The 15,957-nt window shown below is 39.1% G+C and overlaps 1 non-coding gene across 1 annotated transcript; it reads right to left on the bottom strand.

The window, feature by feature from the left end:
* Positions 1-14,090: 14,090 nt before the first annotated feature.
* Positions 14,091-14,228, bottom strand: LOC114814882. Its single transcript, XR_003762678.1, has one exon. It is a non-coding gene; the product is annotated as a small nucleolar RNA SNORA7 (small nucleolar RNA).
* Between the last annotated feature and the right edge of the window lie 1,729 nt (positions 14,229-15,957).

The raw sequence follows: 15,957 nt of genomic DNA, 5'->3' as shown, positions 1-15,957 counted from the left end.
GAGTGATGAATATTAAACTTAAGTCAGGGGTAAAAGAGTAAGGATATTCTTTATTCAGGTCCATTTCCCCTACTGTTCATATTTCCCAGGGAAAGATTCACATCTCAGCTTGAGGAACTTATGACTCTCAATTTTTTGGGAAAGCCTTTTTTGTCAGCTATTAACATCTAATATACATAATGAATGAGTTAAAAATGGAGGGTCCTTAGCAGACTCCTTGAAAGACTTCACAACTAAAATATTTTAAAATCATGTAGTTGCCTTGAGCAACATCTTATTTTTCCATGATAGGTAAACATGAAAGGATGAAGTCCATGAATTTCCACTTTTCTGAGTGAATTAGAAAACCCAATCTCCACCGAACATTCATTTAATAGTATTTATTGAGCGCTTACTATGTGCAGAGCACTGTAGTAAGCACTTGGAATGAACAAGTCGGCAACAGATAGAGACAGTCCCTGCCGTTTGACGGGCTTACAGTCTAATCGGGGGAGACGGACAGACGAGAACAATGGCAATAAATAGAATCAAGGGGAAGACCATCTCGTAAAAACAATGGCAACTAAATAGAATCAAGGCAATGTACAATTCATTAACAAAATAAATAGGGTAATGGAAATATATACAGTTGAGCGGACAAGTACAGTGCTGTGGGGATGGGAAGGGAGAGGTGGAGGAGCAGAGGGAAAGGGGGAAAAGAGGGTTTAGCTGCGGAGAGGTAAAGGGGGGGTGGTAGAGGGAGTAGAGGGAGAAGAGGAGCTCAGTCTGGGAAGGCCTCTTGGAGGAGGTGAGTTTTAAGTAGGGTTTTGAAGAGGGGAAGAGAATCAGTTTGGCGGAGGTGAGGAGGGAGGGTGTTCCAGGACCGCGGGAGGATGTGGCCCAGGGGTCGACGGCGGGATACACGAGACCGAGGGACGGTGAGGAGGTGGGCGGCAGAGGAGCGGAGCGTGCAGGGTGGGCGGTAGAAAGAGAGAAGGGAGGAGAGGTAGGAAGGGGCAAGGTGATGGAGAGCCTTGAAGCCTAGAGTGAGGAGTTTTTGTTTGGAGCGGAGGACGATAGGCAACCACTGGAGTTGTTTAAGAAGGGGAGTGACATGTCCAGATCATTTCTGCAGGGAGATGAGCCGGGCAGCGGAGTGAAGAATAGACTGGAGCAGGGCGAGAGAGGAGGAAGGGAGGTCAGAGAGAAGGCTGACACAGTAGTCTAGCCGGGATATAACGAGAGCCTGTAGCAGTAAGGTAGCCGTTTGGGTGGAGAGGAAAGGGCGGATCTTGGCGATATTGTAGAGGTGAAACCTGCAGGTCTTGGTAACGGATAGGATGTGTGGGGTGAACGATAGAGACGAGTCAAGGATGACACAGAGATTGCGGGCCTGAGAGACGGGAAGGATGGTCGTGCCATCCACGGTGATAGAGAAGTCTGGGAGAGGACCGGGTTTGGGAGGGAAGATGAGGAGCTCAGTCTTGCTCATGTTGAGTTTTAGGTGGCGGGCCGACATCCAGGTGGAGACGTCCTGGAGGCAGGAGGAGATGCGAGCCTGAAGGGAGGGGGAGAGGACAGGGGCAGAGATGTAGATCTGCGTGTCATCTGCATAGAGATGGTAGTCAAAAAAGTGAGCTATTCTTTAGATTAAGAAAATCACATCTTATGTCTCTGAAAAAATGGCACACTTTTACCTCTGGTTAGATTTAAAATAACTAACTTTCCTTTGTAGTCTCCTATCACTGTAACAATCAAAATAAAATATGTATTGACATAGATTTTTTATGTCTTTATTCTGTATCCTTATTTGGTATTTAAATAAATTGCACTGAACCATAATTGAATATAAGTTTGTTTGAAAATGTAATTTTCTTTTCCTATTCATTCCCTTGTCTCTAGTACTAAAAGATGCCATTTTAATTATAATGTTCACATTTCCAGTGAGAGGAAGAAGGTAAATGAGGTATTCATAATCTAAAACTTAATGCAGTCTCCAGTCAGAATTTTGATCTGAGCTCTCTAGCATCATTTAATCCCATTCTTACACCTCTTCTATATGAGTCCTAACTTGCAGATCTACCCAGAAAAATTTCAATTTTGGTGATGAAATAGCATATTGTGGCTTCATTTATGCCTCTATAAAACCAACTATATTGACTGAACTGAAAAACAAAAATCTGATCTTTAAAAATCACCTTTGTTGTGTTCCAAAATAAAGGTATTTATAAAGGTATTTAAATAAAGGTATAAAGTATTTTAGACTGGAAGAGCAAAGGAAATAAATATGCATTTCTTGAAATGCATATTGGCTAATTGTAACTCTAAATTTCAAACAGATAGAGTTGAAAAAAATGTTATTTGAATGAAGTACAAGCATAGTCCTGGTGGTCAATGGCCCCAGTGTATAAAATCTGGACTTCTACATGCCCTAATTGATGTAGCATATCATACATAAACTCATTTGATGATAGTAATTATTATGGTATTTGTTAAGCGCTTATTATGTGCCAGGCACTATACCAAGCACTGGGGTAGATACAAGTAAATAGTGTTGGACCCAGTCCCTGTCCCACATATGGCTTATAGTTTCAAACCCCATTTTACAGATGAGGTAACTGAGACCAGGGAATTGAAGTGACTTCCCCAAGGTCACACAGCAGATTCGTGGTGGAGCTGGGATTAGAACCCTTGACCTTCTGACTCCCAGGCCCGTGCTCAGTCCATTAGGCTGCTTGAATGAATTAATTTGATCCCAATGCTGGTGGAAAATAAATTCCTTCCCCCTTTTCACTCCATCCATGTCCTAAATAGCTTTCATGTTTTCCTGTCATGGAAAAATAAGATGGTGCTCAAGTCAAATTTTAAAGTATTTTAGTTGTGAAGTCTTTTAAGGAGGATGTATTTGTCAGCAAATAAGGCTTTCCCAAAGAATTGAGTCATTAGTTCGTTAATAAGCTGAGATAGGAATCTTTTCTTGGTAAATACAAACAGCAGATTGCTAACTCAAACCTTCCCCAATGATATAATGCCCTTCTCAAGCAATAGTAGGAACAAAAGTATTTACTAAGTACTTACTGTGTGCAGAGAACTGTACTAAGCACCAGGACTGAAGAATAGGTGTTTTTCCCTATCCATTTTGGGACTAACAATCTAAAAGTTTAAGTGGGAAGAAGGGATTGAGACACACACTTCAGGGGTTTTGAAACATTAAAATACAAAATAAGTCCCACAAAAGGGACTTGGCAGTGATGGAGGAATCTGAAAGCATTAGAGAGCAAGCCAAGAGTAGGGACCCTTGGTGTCAGGAAGGAAGGCAGGGCTTGTCTCAGCAACAGTGGAAGAGTCCTAGAGCATCTGGGGGCAGGGACCCTCTTTGATGAAAGAAAAAGTGACAGCTACCATGGTGATGGAAAGTCTCAGAGTAACACAAGTGGGCTCTTACCTTCCTCCTATCTTCTGACTGTCAAATGATAACAATAACAATAATAAAATACCTGTGGCATTCATTAAGCACTTACTGTTTGCCAAGTATTGTTCTAAACATTGGGGTATATACAAGATAAATGGGACCCAATCCCTGTCCCACATGGGGCTCCCAGTCTAAGGGAAGAGATAATAGAAAATTTACTCCCCATTTTAGAGGTGAAGAAACCGAGGCAAAAATAAATTGAGTTGCCCCAGGTCACACTGCAGGCAGGTGGCTGAGGCAGAATTAGAATCCAAATTCTTTGGTTCCCAGGCCTATGCCCCTTCTAGTAAGTTAGCAGCATCCAGCATGGTCACAGTACAGAGAGGTTGCATGGCTAGTCTCTGAGACAAAGAGTCCCTGTTGGGAGGATGAGGAGATAACAGAGGGCATGGCTACTATTAGAGGATTTGACCTCTTGGAGATTCAGGGCCCAAACAGGGGACTGAGTATGGATCCGGGGCACTAGGGAAGATAGAGAAAAGTGAGGCAGTCAGCTATAATGCAAGAGGAGGAGGAGTACACTAGTAGTAAGAGTAGTGGTAATAGTGTAGTAGTAGTGTGTACATATGTATGTATTAAGTATTTACTGTGTGGAGAACACTGTTTAAAGTACTACGAAAGTTGAGAATTGCAGAAAGTTATTGTTCCCTAGGTTTGTAGAGGCTCACAATCTAAAATAACAAGGGGTAAAGGGGATTCTTCCCGACTAGACTGTAAGCTTGTTGTGGGAATGGAATGTGTCTGGTTATTGTTATACTCTATTCTCCCAAGTCCTTAGTACAGTGCTCTGAACAGAGTAAGCATTCAGTAAATGTGACTGACTGACTGACTAGTGACAGGTACATCTTCCAGTCTGTGAACCTGTTATTTTAGAGAAGCAGTGTGGTTCAGTGGAAAGAGCATGGGCTTGGGAGTCAGAGGTCATGGGTTCAAATACCAGCTCTGCCACTTGTCAGCTGTGTGACTGTGGGCAAATCACTTAGCTTCTCTGTGCCTCAGTGACCTCATCTGTAAAATGGGGATTAAGATTGTGAGACTCACGTGGGACAACTGATTACCCTGTATCTACCCCAGTGCTTAGAACAGTGGTCTGCACATAGTAAGCACTTAACAAATACCAACATTATTATTTAGACTGTGAACCCGTTGTTGGGCAGGGAATGTCTCTATCTGTTGCCGAATTGTACATTCCAAGCACTTAATACAGTGCTCTGCACAGAGTAAGTGCTCAATAAATATGATTGAATGAATGAATAAGGGGAGATGAAAGAAGAAAACATAAGGACAGAATCAGAAATCGATAGTGCTGGGCTAAAGAAAGAGTATTTCAGGCTCTTTTTGACTCAGAGTCCACAGTGGCTGGTCCCCACTCCTTATGACAAGGAAGCAGGACTGTCATCCAGGCATCTGGTCATGGGAAGGGGGATGCCATAGAATTGTCCTGCTTGCAGCTGGTGTAGTGCATAATTTGAGGGGCAGTCATGCAATAATGGGTGGTGGGGGTCAGAAGAGCTAGGGAAAGAGGTGAAGGGTGATAAAATTGAGATGCAGAAAAGCTCATAGGGCTAGTGAAAGGGAAGGTATAATTGAAAGGGTTCTACAGTGTTGTTTTTATTTAACTCTATCTGTAGGGCCCAGATGTCATGTATGGGCTGGATCTCGAATGGAACTTAATACATTTGTCTGTGGCAAAACATCCCACATGCATATGTTCACAAATATTTCTGTGTGATTTTGTGGAGCACATCATAGCTGTATCATGGGGAATTCCTGTGATTCTCCTTATGATTATTTGAATTGATGCTTATATTCTGGGCTAAATTTTGAAGATAACCAGATAAAACTGTGTGGTTGGACTTACTGGTACAGTGCTTCACAATAAAGTGTAGTTTAATTTAAAATCTCTATGCTAAAATAATGATTTAGTAATGAGATGATCACTTGAAAGAGGCACAGGTAAAATAATTCATGAAATGCCAGAGTGAAATTAAGTTTAAAGTGATTTTTCAATAAATTGTCAAATGATGCATGTTGAATGTATATAATTAAAAACTTGAGCTCTATTTAAAGTAATGGTATGGTTTAAAAAACTAGATTAATGTGCTCCAACTTTGCAGCATATATTTTGTGCTCTTTAAAATATAAGAATCTATATCTACAAGAACCCATATCAACACCAAATTTGTTACTCAGAAATACTATCTATCCAGAACCCATGAAGAATAGGAGTATGACAAAATAGCCACAAAATTATTTCAGATAAAATGACTTGGACTAAAAATCCATTTATAAAAAACAAGAAATTGTATCAAAAAAACACCATGTAGATCTTTATTTTATAATGAAAGTGGCAACTCACAAAATCCTGGAGTGGAATGGGGAGATCAATTTATTAAACTTTGGGACTACAGGCATAATTCTAAAGTTTTGTAGATTGAAGTATATGTTGTCTGGCTGTCCTAGTGTTCAGCAAATTAAGGATTTTAGTCAACAGCAAAGCACCAGAGTGAACTGGTTGGCACCTAATAAGGATGGTATTCTACAGAAGGTATTCTAGAGAAGCAGCGTGGCTCAGTGGAAAGAACCACTGGAGTCAGAGGTCATGAGTTCAAATCCCAGCTCTGCCACTTGTCAGCTGTGTGACTGTGGGCAATTCACTTAACTTCTCTGAGCCTCAGTTACCTCATCTGTAAAATGGGGATGAAGACTGTGAGCCCCACTTGGGACAACCTGATTCCCCTGTGTCTACCCCAGAGCTTAGAACAGTGCTCTGCACATAGTAAGCGCTTAACCAATACCAACATTATTACAGAAGTCTATGAGCAAGGAGAGGAGTTAATGTTTTGATACAAGTACCACGTTTTCCTCAAAATATAGAACATTGGTGAAATGCCTCAGGACTTCAGAGTCTACCATAATCAGCATCTCCATAAGGAAAATGTGTCTTTAAACTCTTATATTGTATTCTCCCAAGCACTTACTGCAGCATCCTGCACACAGTAAGTACACTAAAATATGGATTGGTTGATTGAAATCTGAGAGAAGACTAGAAGTTGTTTGCCTAACACCCTTGTTTTTCCTAACCGGCAAGAGACAGGCTATTGAAATAAATTGTGGTTTTAAGCCAAAATTCAGCAGAGTGGTTATTCTTATGCAACATGTCCATACAAAAGAGAAAAACATGCAAGAAGCAACTTCAAGAACTTTATAACAAAATCTTTTTGTAAATCTTACTCAAGAACTTGGGATCTACCAGCTACTAAACAAATGGGCCAGTTTTGACAAGACCATCACCCTAAGACTACTCTACAATGGTCTAGTTGATCAAGTTAAATTAAAGATGGACTCTTTGACAACCTACTTCATTCCAGTGGGTTGTATTTAATATCAATATTTTTCAAGCTTGAGTTACTGCCAGGGTTTAGAAAGCAAAAAGGGACTTGGAAGCTGGAGTTAAAATATGCTTTTGTTCCATTCTCTTGCAATTCAAAAGACTATGAGCATCATCATAATGTTTTGATAGTCACTTGAAAACTGCTGATAAGAATACCTAAATTTTAGGTATTTAGGCATTTAGACAAACAAATGATTACAGATATCTTCTCAATGTCCATATAAGAATATAGACTGATAATAAGTCTAAAAAACATTAAATTGGTGTACCAATCTATATTCCGGAAGTCCTCAACTTGACCCACAGTGTCTAAGATTTTCAATAGCAACATTGAATTAAATATTTAATCAGTTAGGCTAACTAGACATCACATGAGTCATCAGTATATAGATAAACAAGGAAATATGAAGCAATCAAGAAGACCACAAGGTATTTGGGAAGTCTGACAGACTGACTTTGACAGTAATGAAACAATAACTTTCATACAAATATGAAGGTCTTTAAACCTGTGAATGGGTTTGACTTTGTGTGTGGCCAGTGAAACTCAGATATTCTGTAAACAACATATCCAATTTCTTGACAAATGTCTCTAGCATCATCTAGGAGTCAAATTCAAAATCAAATGGCCAGAAAAGACTACCACTAATGAGACCCCATAAAATTGAGATACTGAGAAGAGCGAATGATAGCAGGATTCTCAAGCAGGCAATCTATGTTACATTGCAAAGAGAAATTTGCAAAATCAAATCTGGGCAGAGATTAAACTCAAGACATAGAGAAGCAGTCTCAAACAATGCAGTACAGCAGTGTTAGGAAAACTACCATTGCAAAGCCTTATATCCCTGAATATCTTTGTATCAGTTGATCTGAATGATGGACAGAGAACATTTAGGCTTTCCAGATCCCTACACCCTCATTCTATATCATCCTCCCAAATCCAGAGAGGCTGGCAATTCAGATTCCTGGACCTCTGATAATATGAAAATGAGGATGCAATCTTAAACCAGCTCAAATCGTGCTTCTAAGCCCTACCGTGCCTGATTGCTATAGATGTAAAGGTATCAAATCTTCCCAATGTTAACAGGGTTAGATATGAGAACTAGTTAGACTGATACTATGATAGCAGACTGATACTATGTGATAGAAGTTTGGGGATTTGTGCTTATCAGCTTTTTCTCTCAATATGCTCAAGACAACATTCAGTTGAGTGTACAGAAAGAATGACAAACTTTTATACCACTTTTAAAAATTACATTTAGTGAGAAGATTTAAACTGTTAGGTCTCCGCTAAATCGTAAACTTCTTGAGGGTGCAGGTAGTGTGTACTAACACTGTTGGACTCACCCAAGCTCACTGCATTGCCCTGCACAGACTAAGCATTTAATGATTACTACTGATTGGTGTACTTTTCTTTTTCAAAATCTCAAAAGTCACTGTCTAGGCTGAATTGCATAGGTTAAATTCCACTTTAGTCTCTCTGTTCCTAAGGAAACTGTAGAAGGATATATATATACAAGAGTCAGATAGGAAAGCTAGGGAATTTGAATTGGAAAGGAGTTACACTAAGTAAATCATGAATATAAGATGTCAGTGTTCCTTTATAACAGAACGCATGCACATTGCTGCAGAAGTTGTAACAATGCTATATGGTAAACCACAGAATTGGCTCAACAAAAGGAAAAGAAGTTGATTGAGCCATATGCCGATATAAAAAGAAATAAACTAGCCTTGAAAGCAGTTTTCAGAGATCATTAAGCCCTCCAAGATTCTATCTGGACCATAGACTTTGCATTAGTTACCCTGTTCTATTGTTCTATCACTCTATCTACCCATCCACACATCCATCCACACATCATTCCAGAAAATATAAAGCTTATAGAAAATAGAATCTAGAAAAGAGAAACGCATGTAGCTATATGATCATTTTTTTATTAGGTCCTTCATCTAATTTTTGTCCACCTCAATTTCCTTCAATCTCTTGAAAAATGGACCTCAGTTAATTTTCTTGGCTGATTCATATAGGCAAACATTAATTGGGTAGCTTTATCAATCAATCAATGGTATTTATTGAGTACTTACTATGTGCAGAACACTGTACAAAACAGTTGGGAGCATACAATACGATTGTGTGGATAGACGTGATCCCTGCACACAAGTATCTAACACTATAGCAGGGGAGGCAGATATGATGGACAAGTAGGGTAAGCAACCAAGTATAAGAAGTACAGTAGTGCTGGAATATCTAAGTGCTTAAGGGATGTGGACTCCAGTGCATAGGGGATGCAGTAGGGAGAGAAAATAGGGTGGTGAGATGAGCAATTAATCAGAGAAATTATTCCAGTAGTTCTACAGGATAAACTGGAGAATTTCAGATATTTGATATATCTATTGATTTTATAGGGTCCTGTCCAAAGTAGAACTGAAAGTGTTTATATACTTTGGATGTCAGACAGTCATGATGGGGTTTTCTTGGGTGTTTTTTGGTCTTAATTAACATAGGTGGAGGCTTTGCGTAATCCCAGGGAAGGCTAGGTCCTCTAGGACGCCAAGGAAAGACTGGGAAGCATGGGCAATGCAATTAACTTTGCATGGTCTTACATCCAGTGGACTGTTTGATAATAAGATAAAGAAGTAATCTCATGTAGAATAATAGTGATAATTGTGGTGTTTATTAAGTGCTTACTCTATGGCAATTGCTGGGGTAGATGCAAGATAATCAGGTCAGATACAGTTTCTATTCTACATGTGTCTTACAGGCTAGGAGAAGGAAGAACAGGTATTCAGTACCAAATATACAAATAATAATAATAGTGGTATTTGTTCAGCACTTACAGTGTTCCAGGTACTTTACTAAGCGTTGGGGTACATATAAGGTAATTGGGTTGAACACAGTCCCTGTCCCACATAATAATAATAATGTTGGTATTTGTTAAGCGCTTACTATGTGCAGAGCACTGTTCTAAGCTCTGGGGTAGACACAAGGGAATCAGGTTGTCCCACGTGGGGCTCACAGTCTTAATCCCCATTTTACAGATGAGGTAACTGAGGCTCAGAGAAGTTAAGTGACTTGCCCACAGTCACACAGCTGACAAGTGGTGGAGCCGGGATTCGAACTCATGACCTCTGACTCCAAAGCCCGTGCTCTTTCCACTGAGCCATGGCACACAGTCTTAATCCCCACTTTTCCAGGTGGGGTAATTGAGACAAAAAGAAATGAAATGATTTGCCCAAGGTCATACAGCAGGCAAGTGGCAGAGCTGGTATTAGAACCCAGGTTCTTCTGACTCCCAAATGTGAAATGTATAAAAATGTCTAATTACTCCCAAACCCAAAACATAAAAAGAGTATCAGTGCCCAAAAGCTACAACCATTCATTCTTCTAATTCACATATGTTGCAGTAAATTACCAAAATGTTGCAAAATGAATGGATTAACTCATTTGAAGTCCTATTCTTCTAGGTTGCTATACAAACCCTTGCCTAGAAAGTCACCTGGCATCAGAGAAATTAGGATAGAATCACAGATCTGATTCCCAGGATTTGAAGGAGATAGAGAGACAGAGAGACAGAAAGAGAGAAAGGAAAAGGATGGGTGGTAGGGAATATGTAGGAAAGGGAAAAAAGGAAGGGTAAGAAGTAAGTCAGGACCTCATTCCTATCCCTGTGGCAAGTGCAGGATTTAAAATGCAGTATTCACTTAAATACCATTATTGTCATCATCAATATCATAATTATCATCATCGACTGTACCCACATTGTTACAAACACAAGAAGCACAGCAGAACCACATTTCAATAGAGATTTTAAATTTTAGCACAAATAGATCAATGCAACAAATGAGTAAAGATGATTTTGAAGGAAAAAAAAGGAATAAAGGTTCATTTCTGTGAAGAAGTATAGCCTAGCTCCTGGCAGATCCCTGAATCAACCCATCAGTCAGTGACTTTTATTGAGCTTTTACTATGTGCAGAACTCCATTCTAAGCCTTTGAGAGAGTACAGTGGAATAGGGTAAGTGTACTATCTTAAAGTGAGCTTCCAGTTTGATGAGAATATTTGGGGTTTGGCAGTAAAGGACCTATTGAGAGTCACACAACCTTTGTCTCAGGAGATTGTGCCTGACCCTTGAACCTCTAAGCATAGTCCCAGAGTCCCAGAGGCTTGACCTATGTAAATATAACCCCTTTCAGCAGGCATTTGTCAGGGGACTCCAACTGGTAGGCTTTCAAATGTGTAAGACTAAGGTTAACACATTCTAGTTCTCCAAGCCTATCACTGATTTGATGAGAAGGAGCATGGTTTAGTGGAAAGAGCACGGGTTTGGGAGTCATAGGATGTGGATTATAATCCCAACACCACCCCTAGTCTGCTGTGTGACCTCGGGCAAGCCACTTAACTTCTCTGTGCTTCAGTTACCTCATCTGTAAAATGGGGATTAAGACTGTGAGCTCCATATGGGACAACCTGATTACTTTGTATCTACCCCAGAGTTTAGAACAATGCTTGGCACGTAGTAAGCACTTAAATACCATAAGCATTATTATATTATTATTAAACCTAAAATACTTCAAGAAAATTTGCTAAGAAATAATTTCATTTAATATTAACTACCCTTAGGGTATGAAAATGAAGGACTTTGATATTTACAACCTGATTTTCTCCAAAGTTTATACTTAGTAATCAGTGGTAGAAATGAATAAAATTATCCTTTGAGCAAGTGAGGAATTGAAGAAATATGTTTACAAATTTTCTAATTTATATTTAGTCATTGAATGTCATGTTGTTAGCAACCACTTTCATGCTATGCAGGTACTGGAGTCATTTCTATCGAAGAAGCAGTTGAAACAAATTTGCAATAAAAATCAATGGTCATTTCAAGGCAGGTAGTAACTAATATTTCTCCTGCTTGTCACTCTCTGGGCTCCTTCTGAAGACTGGTACCATCAGGTACTTAAATAATCACCTCTCACTGAGGACTTAATGCTAGAGGGCTGGTAATAGAGCACAAAGACAAAATGGGGTTGGAGCTCTTTTTTGGAAGGAGAATCAATTACACCAGTAAATGGCTCTCGGTTTAAAGATACAGTCAGCCCGTTCCAACCTGTTTCAGTTTCAATAGTGACTTTTTGGTTTCTCCAGTTGACATCCTTTCCCAGCAAGAGTGAGACTGGGCCGAGGCTCTTGTATTTTTCTGGATATAAACAATATCTTCCTGAGGACCTGTAATCTTCCTCTCCCCAAAATTTGCAATCCAAGCATGCTAGAAAATATGCTACTTCACCAAATAAGTGAATTGTCATTATTCTCGATTGTTGTTTTATTTCAATGGCATCTGTTTATCACTTACCATGTGCCAGGCACTGTACTAAGCACTAGGGTAGATAATCAGGTTGGACACAGTCCTTGGCTAACATAGGGCTCAGTCTTAGTCTCTGTTTTACAGATGGAGGCCCAGATGAGTTAAGTGACTTGCCCAAGGTCACACAGCTGACAGGTAGCAAAGTTGGGATTAACACCCAGGTCCTTTGACTCCCAGGCCCATGCTCTTTCCACTAGGCCATGCTACCTCTCATTCTGACAAAAGCCTATCCAATCTTTTAACAACTGTTCTTACTTTTTATGCAATTTAGAAAATCTCTTTTGCCAACAACATATTTTAGATTATCTGCTGCTAAATGGATCCAGTCTGAAGTCTGTCTGTAACCCAGGTTTGTTTTTTTTCTTTTTCCACTTTGCTGTCTGAACTTTGGCCCCTTCATGGTTTGTTAGCACCTCTAATAAAAGGTTTTGAGGAGCTGGAAGAAGCAAGCATGGTGCTCCTTAAAAGCTCTTGTAAAAAAAAGTAAGCGAGGGAGAGGCAGAAACCAATGATTTAAATTAGATTTGGCCTGAAAAGAACTTTTCACTTTTCTTCTTTATAGTACCTCCAGGACCATGTCTAATCAATAGCTACTGCATACTTTTTTTCACGCCTCTTATTCTTTTCAAGACTGCTTGTCAGTCAACTGATGTGAAAATGGATGAATTTTTTAGGAAACTCACTGATGATTTAAAAATACATGCTGATAGAGTATCAGAATAGCTGTTATCTTTCTGAATCTTGGACCTACTAGAGAAGGCATGTCAAGGTTTTAGAGCAGATTTATTCATTTGTTTTAGGATCTGCCTTCCTTACTAGACTGTAAACTTTTTGAAGACAGTTAGTCCACTATCTCTCACTGGGTGAATCTTACAAGGAGAATGGAGAGGCAGCCACATTCAAATCACTGACAAAACCTTACCTTAACTGAATCAACTTTGAACCTGAACAACAGCTATATCATATTAACATTATTTTTCTTCACCAATGCTCCAAATTGTGAACTTTTTAGGACAGGTTTTGCTGCAAAAATTGATGGAATGGACAAGAAAGTCTCTGTATCATATTTCTATAACAATGAGAAATGCAGCTAGATTTCAAGGGTTGGTTATTATTTCTTTGAACACCCTCTTTCAGCATTTAATAAATGGATCTCCCCTCTAACTGAGGATACATTTTTTTTCAAATTGATGTAGCTTTAAGTTGCATTAGTGAGTTGCTTATGGAACCACAAGCTAAGATACAAAAAATAGTTTTACTGTCATTTTCCATAATTTTTCCTTTACCTTATCAACTACTATGAAAAGTATGATGAGTCCTGTCCTTTAGTAAGAATAAAAGAAACCAAGATATTGCAAATTTTGTTTAATAAGGCCCCTAAAGCTACAGTTATACCCTTTTTCCTTAGAAACATTTCAAGGGAAAGACAGGGAGCTATGAATAAGTTTTTTTTGTATAGTCATTTTTGTCGGTAAAATGAATCTCTCATTACTTTAATGATTGTGTAAGATTTCAAGTGAATAAGAAAACATGCTTCAAGAAGGACATAAGATGCTGTGATTTTTCAGGCTAAAGTTTTACACTTACTTCCCTAACCAAGGAAAGCTAAGAGAACATTTGATTATTTGTGAAGAATGAGATGAATTTTGTGTTGTCTTGTCTTATGCTGACAGAGTCATTTCTGACCCATTGCTACTCCATGGACAAATCTCTCCCACAATGCCCCACTCTTCATCTGCAGTCATTCTGGTAGTGTATCCATTGAGATTTTTGGTAAAAATACTGAAGTGGTTTACCATTGACTTTTTCTGCGCAGAAAGCTTGAGTCTCTGCCCTCAACTCTCTCCCATCCTGCTGCTGCCCAACACAGATGAGTTTTGACTTGTAGACTTGTAGCAGATTGCCTTCCACTTGCTAGCCATTGCCCAAGCTAGGAATGGAATGGGTAGGCCTCTACTTGACTCTCCCTCCCATAGTTGAGACTGGTTGAGTAGTGTAAACTCTCCAGGTGTGATCCAGAGAGGGGGAATTTTGTGTTACTGGTCAAGTGGATTTTATTTCTCCAGTTGACATTTTGAAAATGATGCCCCTTGGTGAAAGCTTTGAAATGAAATATTGGATTTGCATTTGAGAGTTGTTTATGCCCCACACACCTATCCATGCTCCAATGCTTTAAAAACAAACTATACTGATCATCCATGATTTTTTTTAATGTTATTTGTCAAATGATTACTATGTGACTGACACTGAACTAAGCACTGGGGTAGATACAAGATAATCATGTTGGATTCAGTCCATGTCTCACTTGGGGCTTAATCCCCATTTTACAGATTAGGGCCAGAGAAGTTAAGTGACTTGCCTAAGGTCACACAGCTGAGAAGTGGTGGAGCTAGGATTAGAATGCAGATCCTCAGACTCTAAGGCCCATGCTCTTTTTCTACTAGGCCAGGCTGCTTCTTGAGGGTAGAAGAGTCAGCTAGAAGTTTTCAAATCAGAATCTTCCCTATAAGTAGATGTGTGAAGGCAAAATAATGACTTTTTACAGCTCAGATCACTATTTGCAGCATACTAATCATGGCAAAAGTATATTTCAAAATAATTTGTTTTAGGGACTTATTTATTAAGTACTTACTCTGTCCAAGACTGTGCTAAGTAATAATGATAGTAATAATAGTAAATATAGTAATAATAATAAAAATTTGGTATTTGTTAATAATTTAATATGTGCCAAGCACTGTTCTAAGTACTAGGGTAGGTGCAAGATAGGTCAGACAGTCTCTCTGTACCACAACAGGCTCACAGTTGAAAAGTTGGAGAGAAGAGTTATTGCTTCCTTATTGTACAGATGAGGAAACAGAGCCAGAGTGTTTAAATTGTCTATGGTCACTTGCAGACCAGTCGCAGAATGGGGATTAGAACTCAAGTATTCTGACTCCCTGACCAACTATCTTTCTATAAAGCCTTGCTGCCTCCCTGATATAAAATAAAAATCAACTGAAATTTAGATGACCACTTTGAGACTAAAGTTTTGTCCAATAAGAGGCCAGATTTTGTTTTCACTTTATCTTAAAAAAGGGGCAATGAATTTTTCCACATGTACTTTGGAAATGAAGTAATTCTGCATACCTCTGATTCCATGACTTGGAGCTTAAAAATTATGTTGAGCTTTGGACTTCTTTTTTCCCTTTGAAAGCACTTATATGAGGCTTCTTTCTAGATGTGTAAAAGACTGGCACAGTACTGGTTAGAAATTAAAAGATTAAATTTCATGAAAACAAATTTAGGAGTCGATGGATGGAAAAAATGAATCTATAGATATTATCCATCTAGGAATGTGTGGGTTTGAAGATGACATAACTGCTGCTAGGATTTGAAGATGAGCTTGAAGACTAATTCATCATCGCCATCATCATCAGTGGTATTAAATGAGTGCTTACTATATGTAGAGCACTGTACTCAGTGCTTGGGAGAGTACATTGAGGATATGCAAGTTAGGACCTATCTGTAGGAATCTGATGCACACCACACATCCTGGAATAACATCCAAAGTTGGTAGACATGTTCGCTGCCCACAACAAGCTTACAGTCTAGCAGAGGACACAGACATTAATGTAAATGAATATTTTATAACATATAATTCATAGATATATACTTTACTGCTGTGGGGTTGAGGGTATGATGGGGTGATTATCAAATGCATAAAGGTCTCAGATCCAAGTGCATAGATGATGCAGAAGGGAGAAGGATCTAGGGAA

Source organism: Ornithorhynchus anatinus, chromosome 10, assembly GCF_004115215.2.
Source record: "Ornithorhynchus anatinus isolate Pmale09 chromosome 10, mOrnAna1.pri.v4, whole genome shotgun sequence".
NCBI classification, from domain to species: Eukaryota; Metazoa; Chordata; class Mammalia; order Monotremata; family Ornithorhynchidae; genus Ornithorhynchus; species Ornithorhynchus anatinus.
The sequence above is the reverse complement of the archived record's forward strand: the minus strand, read 5'-3'. Positions and strand labels throughout refer to the sequence as shown.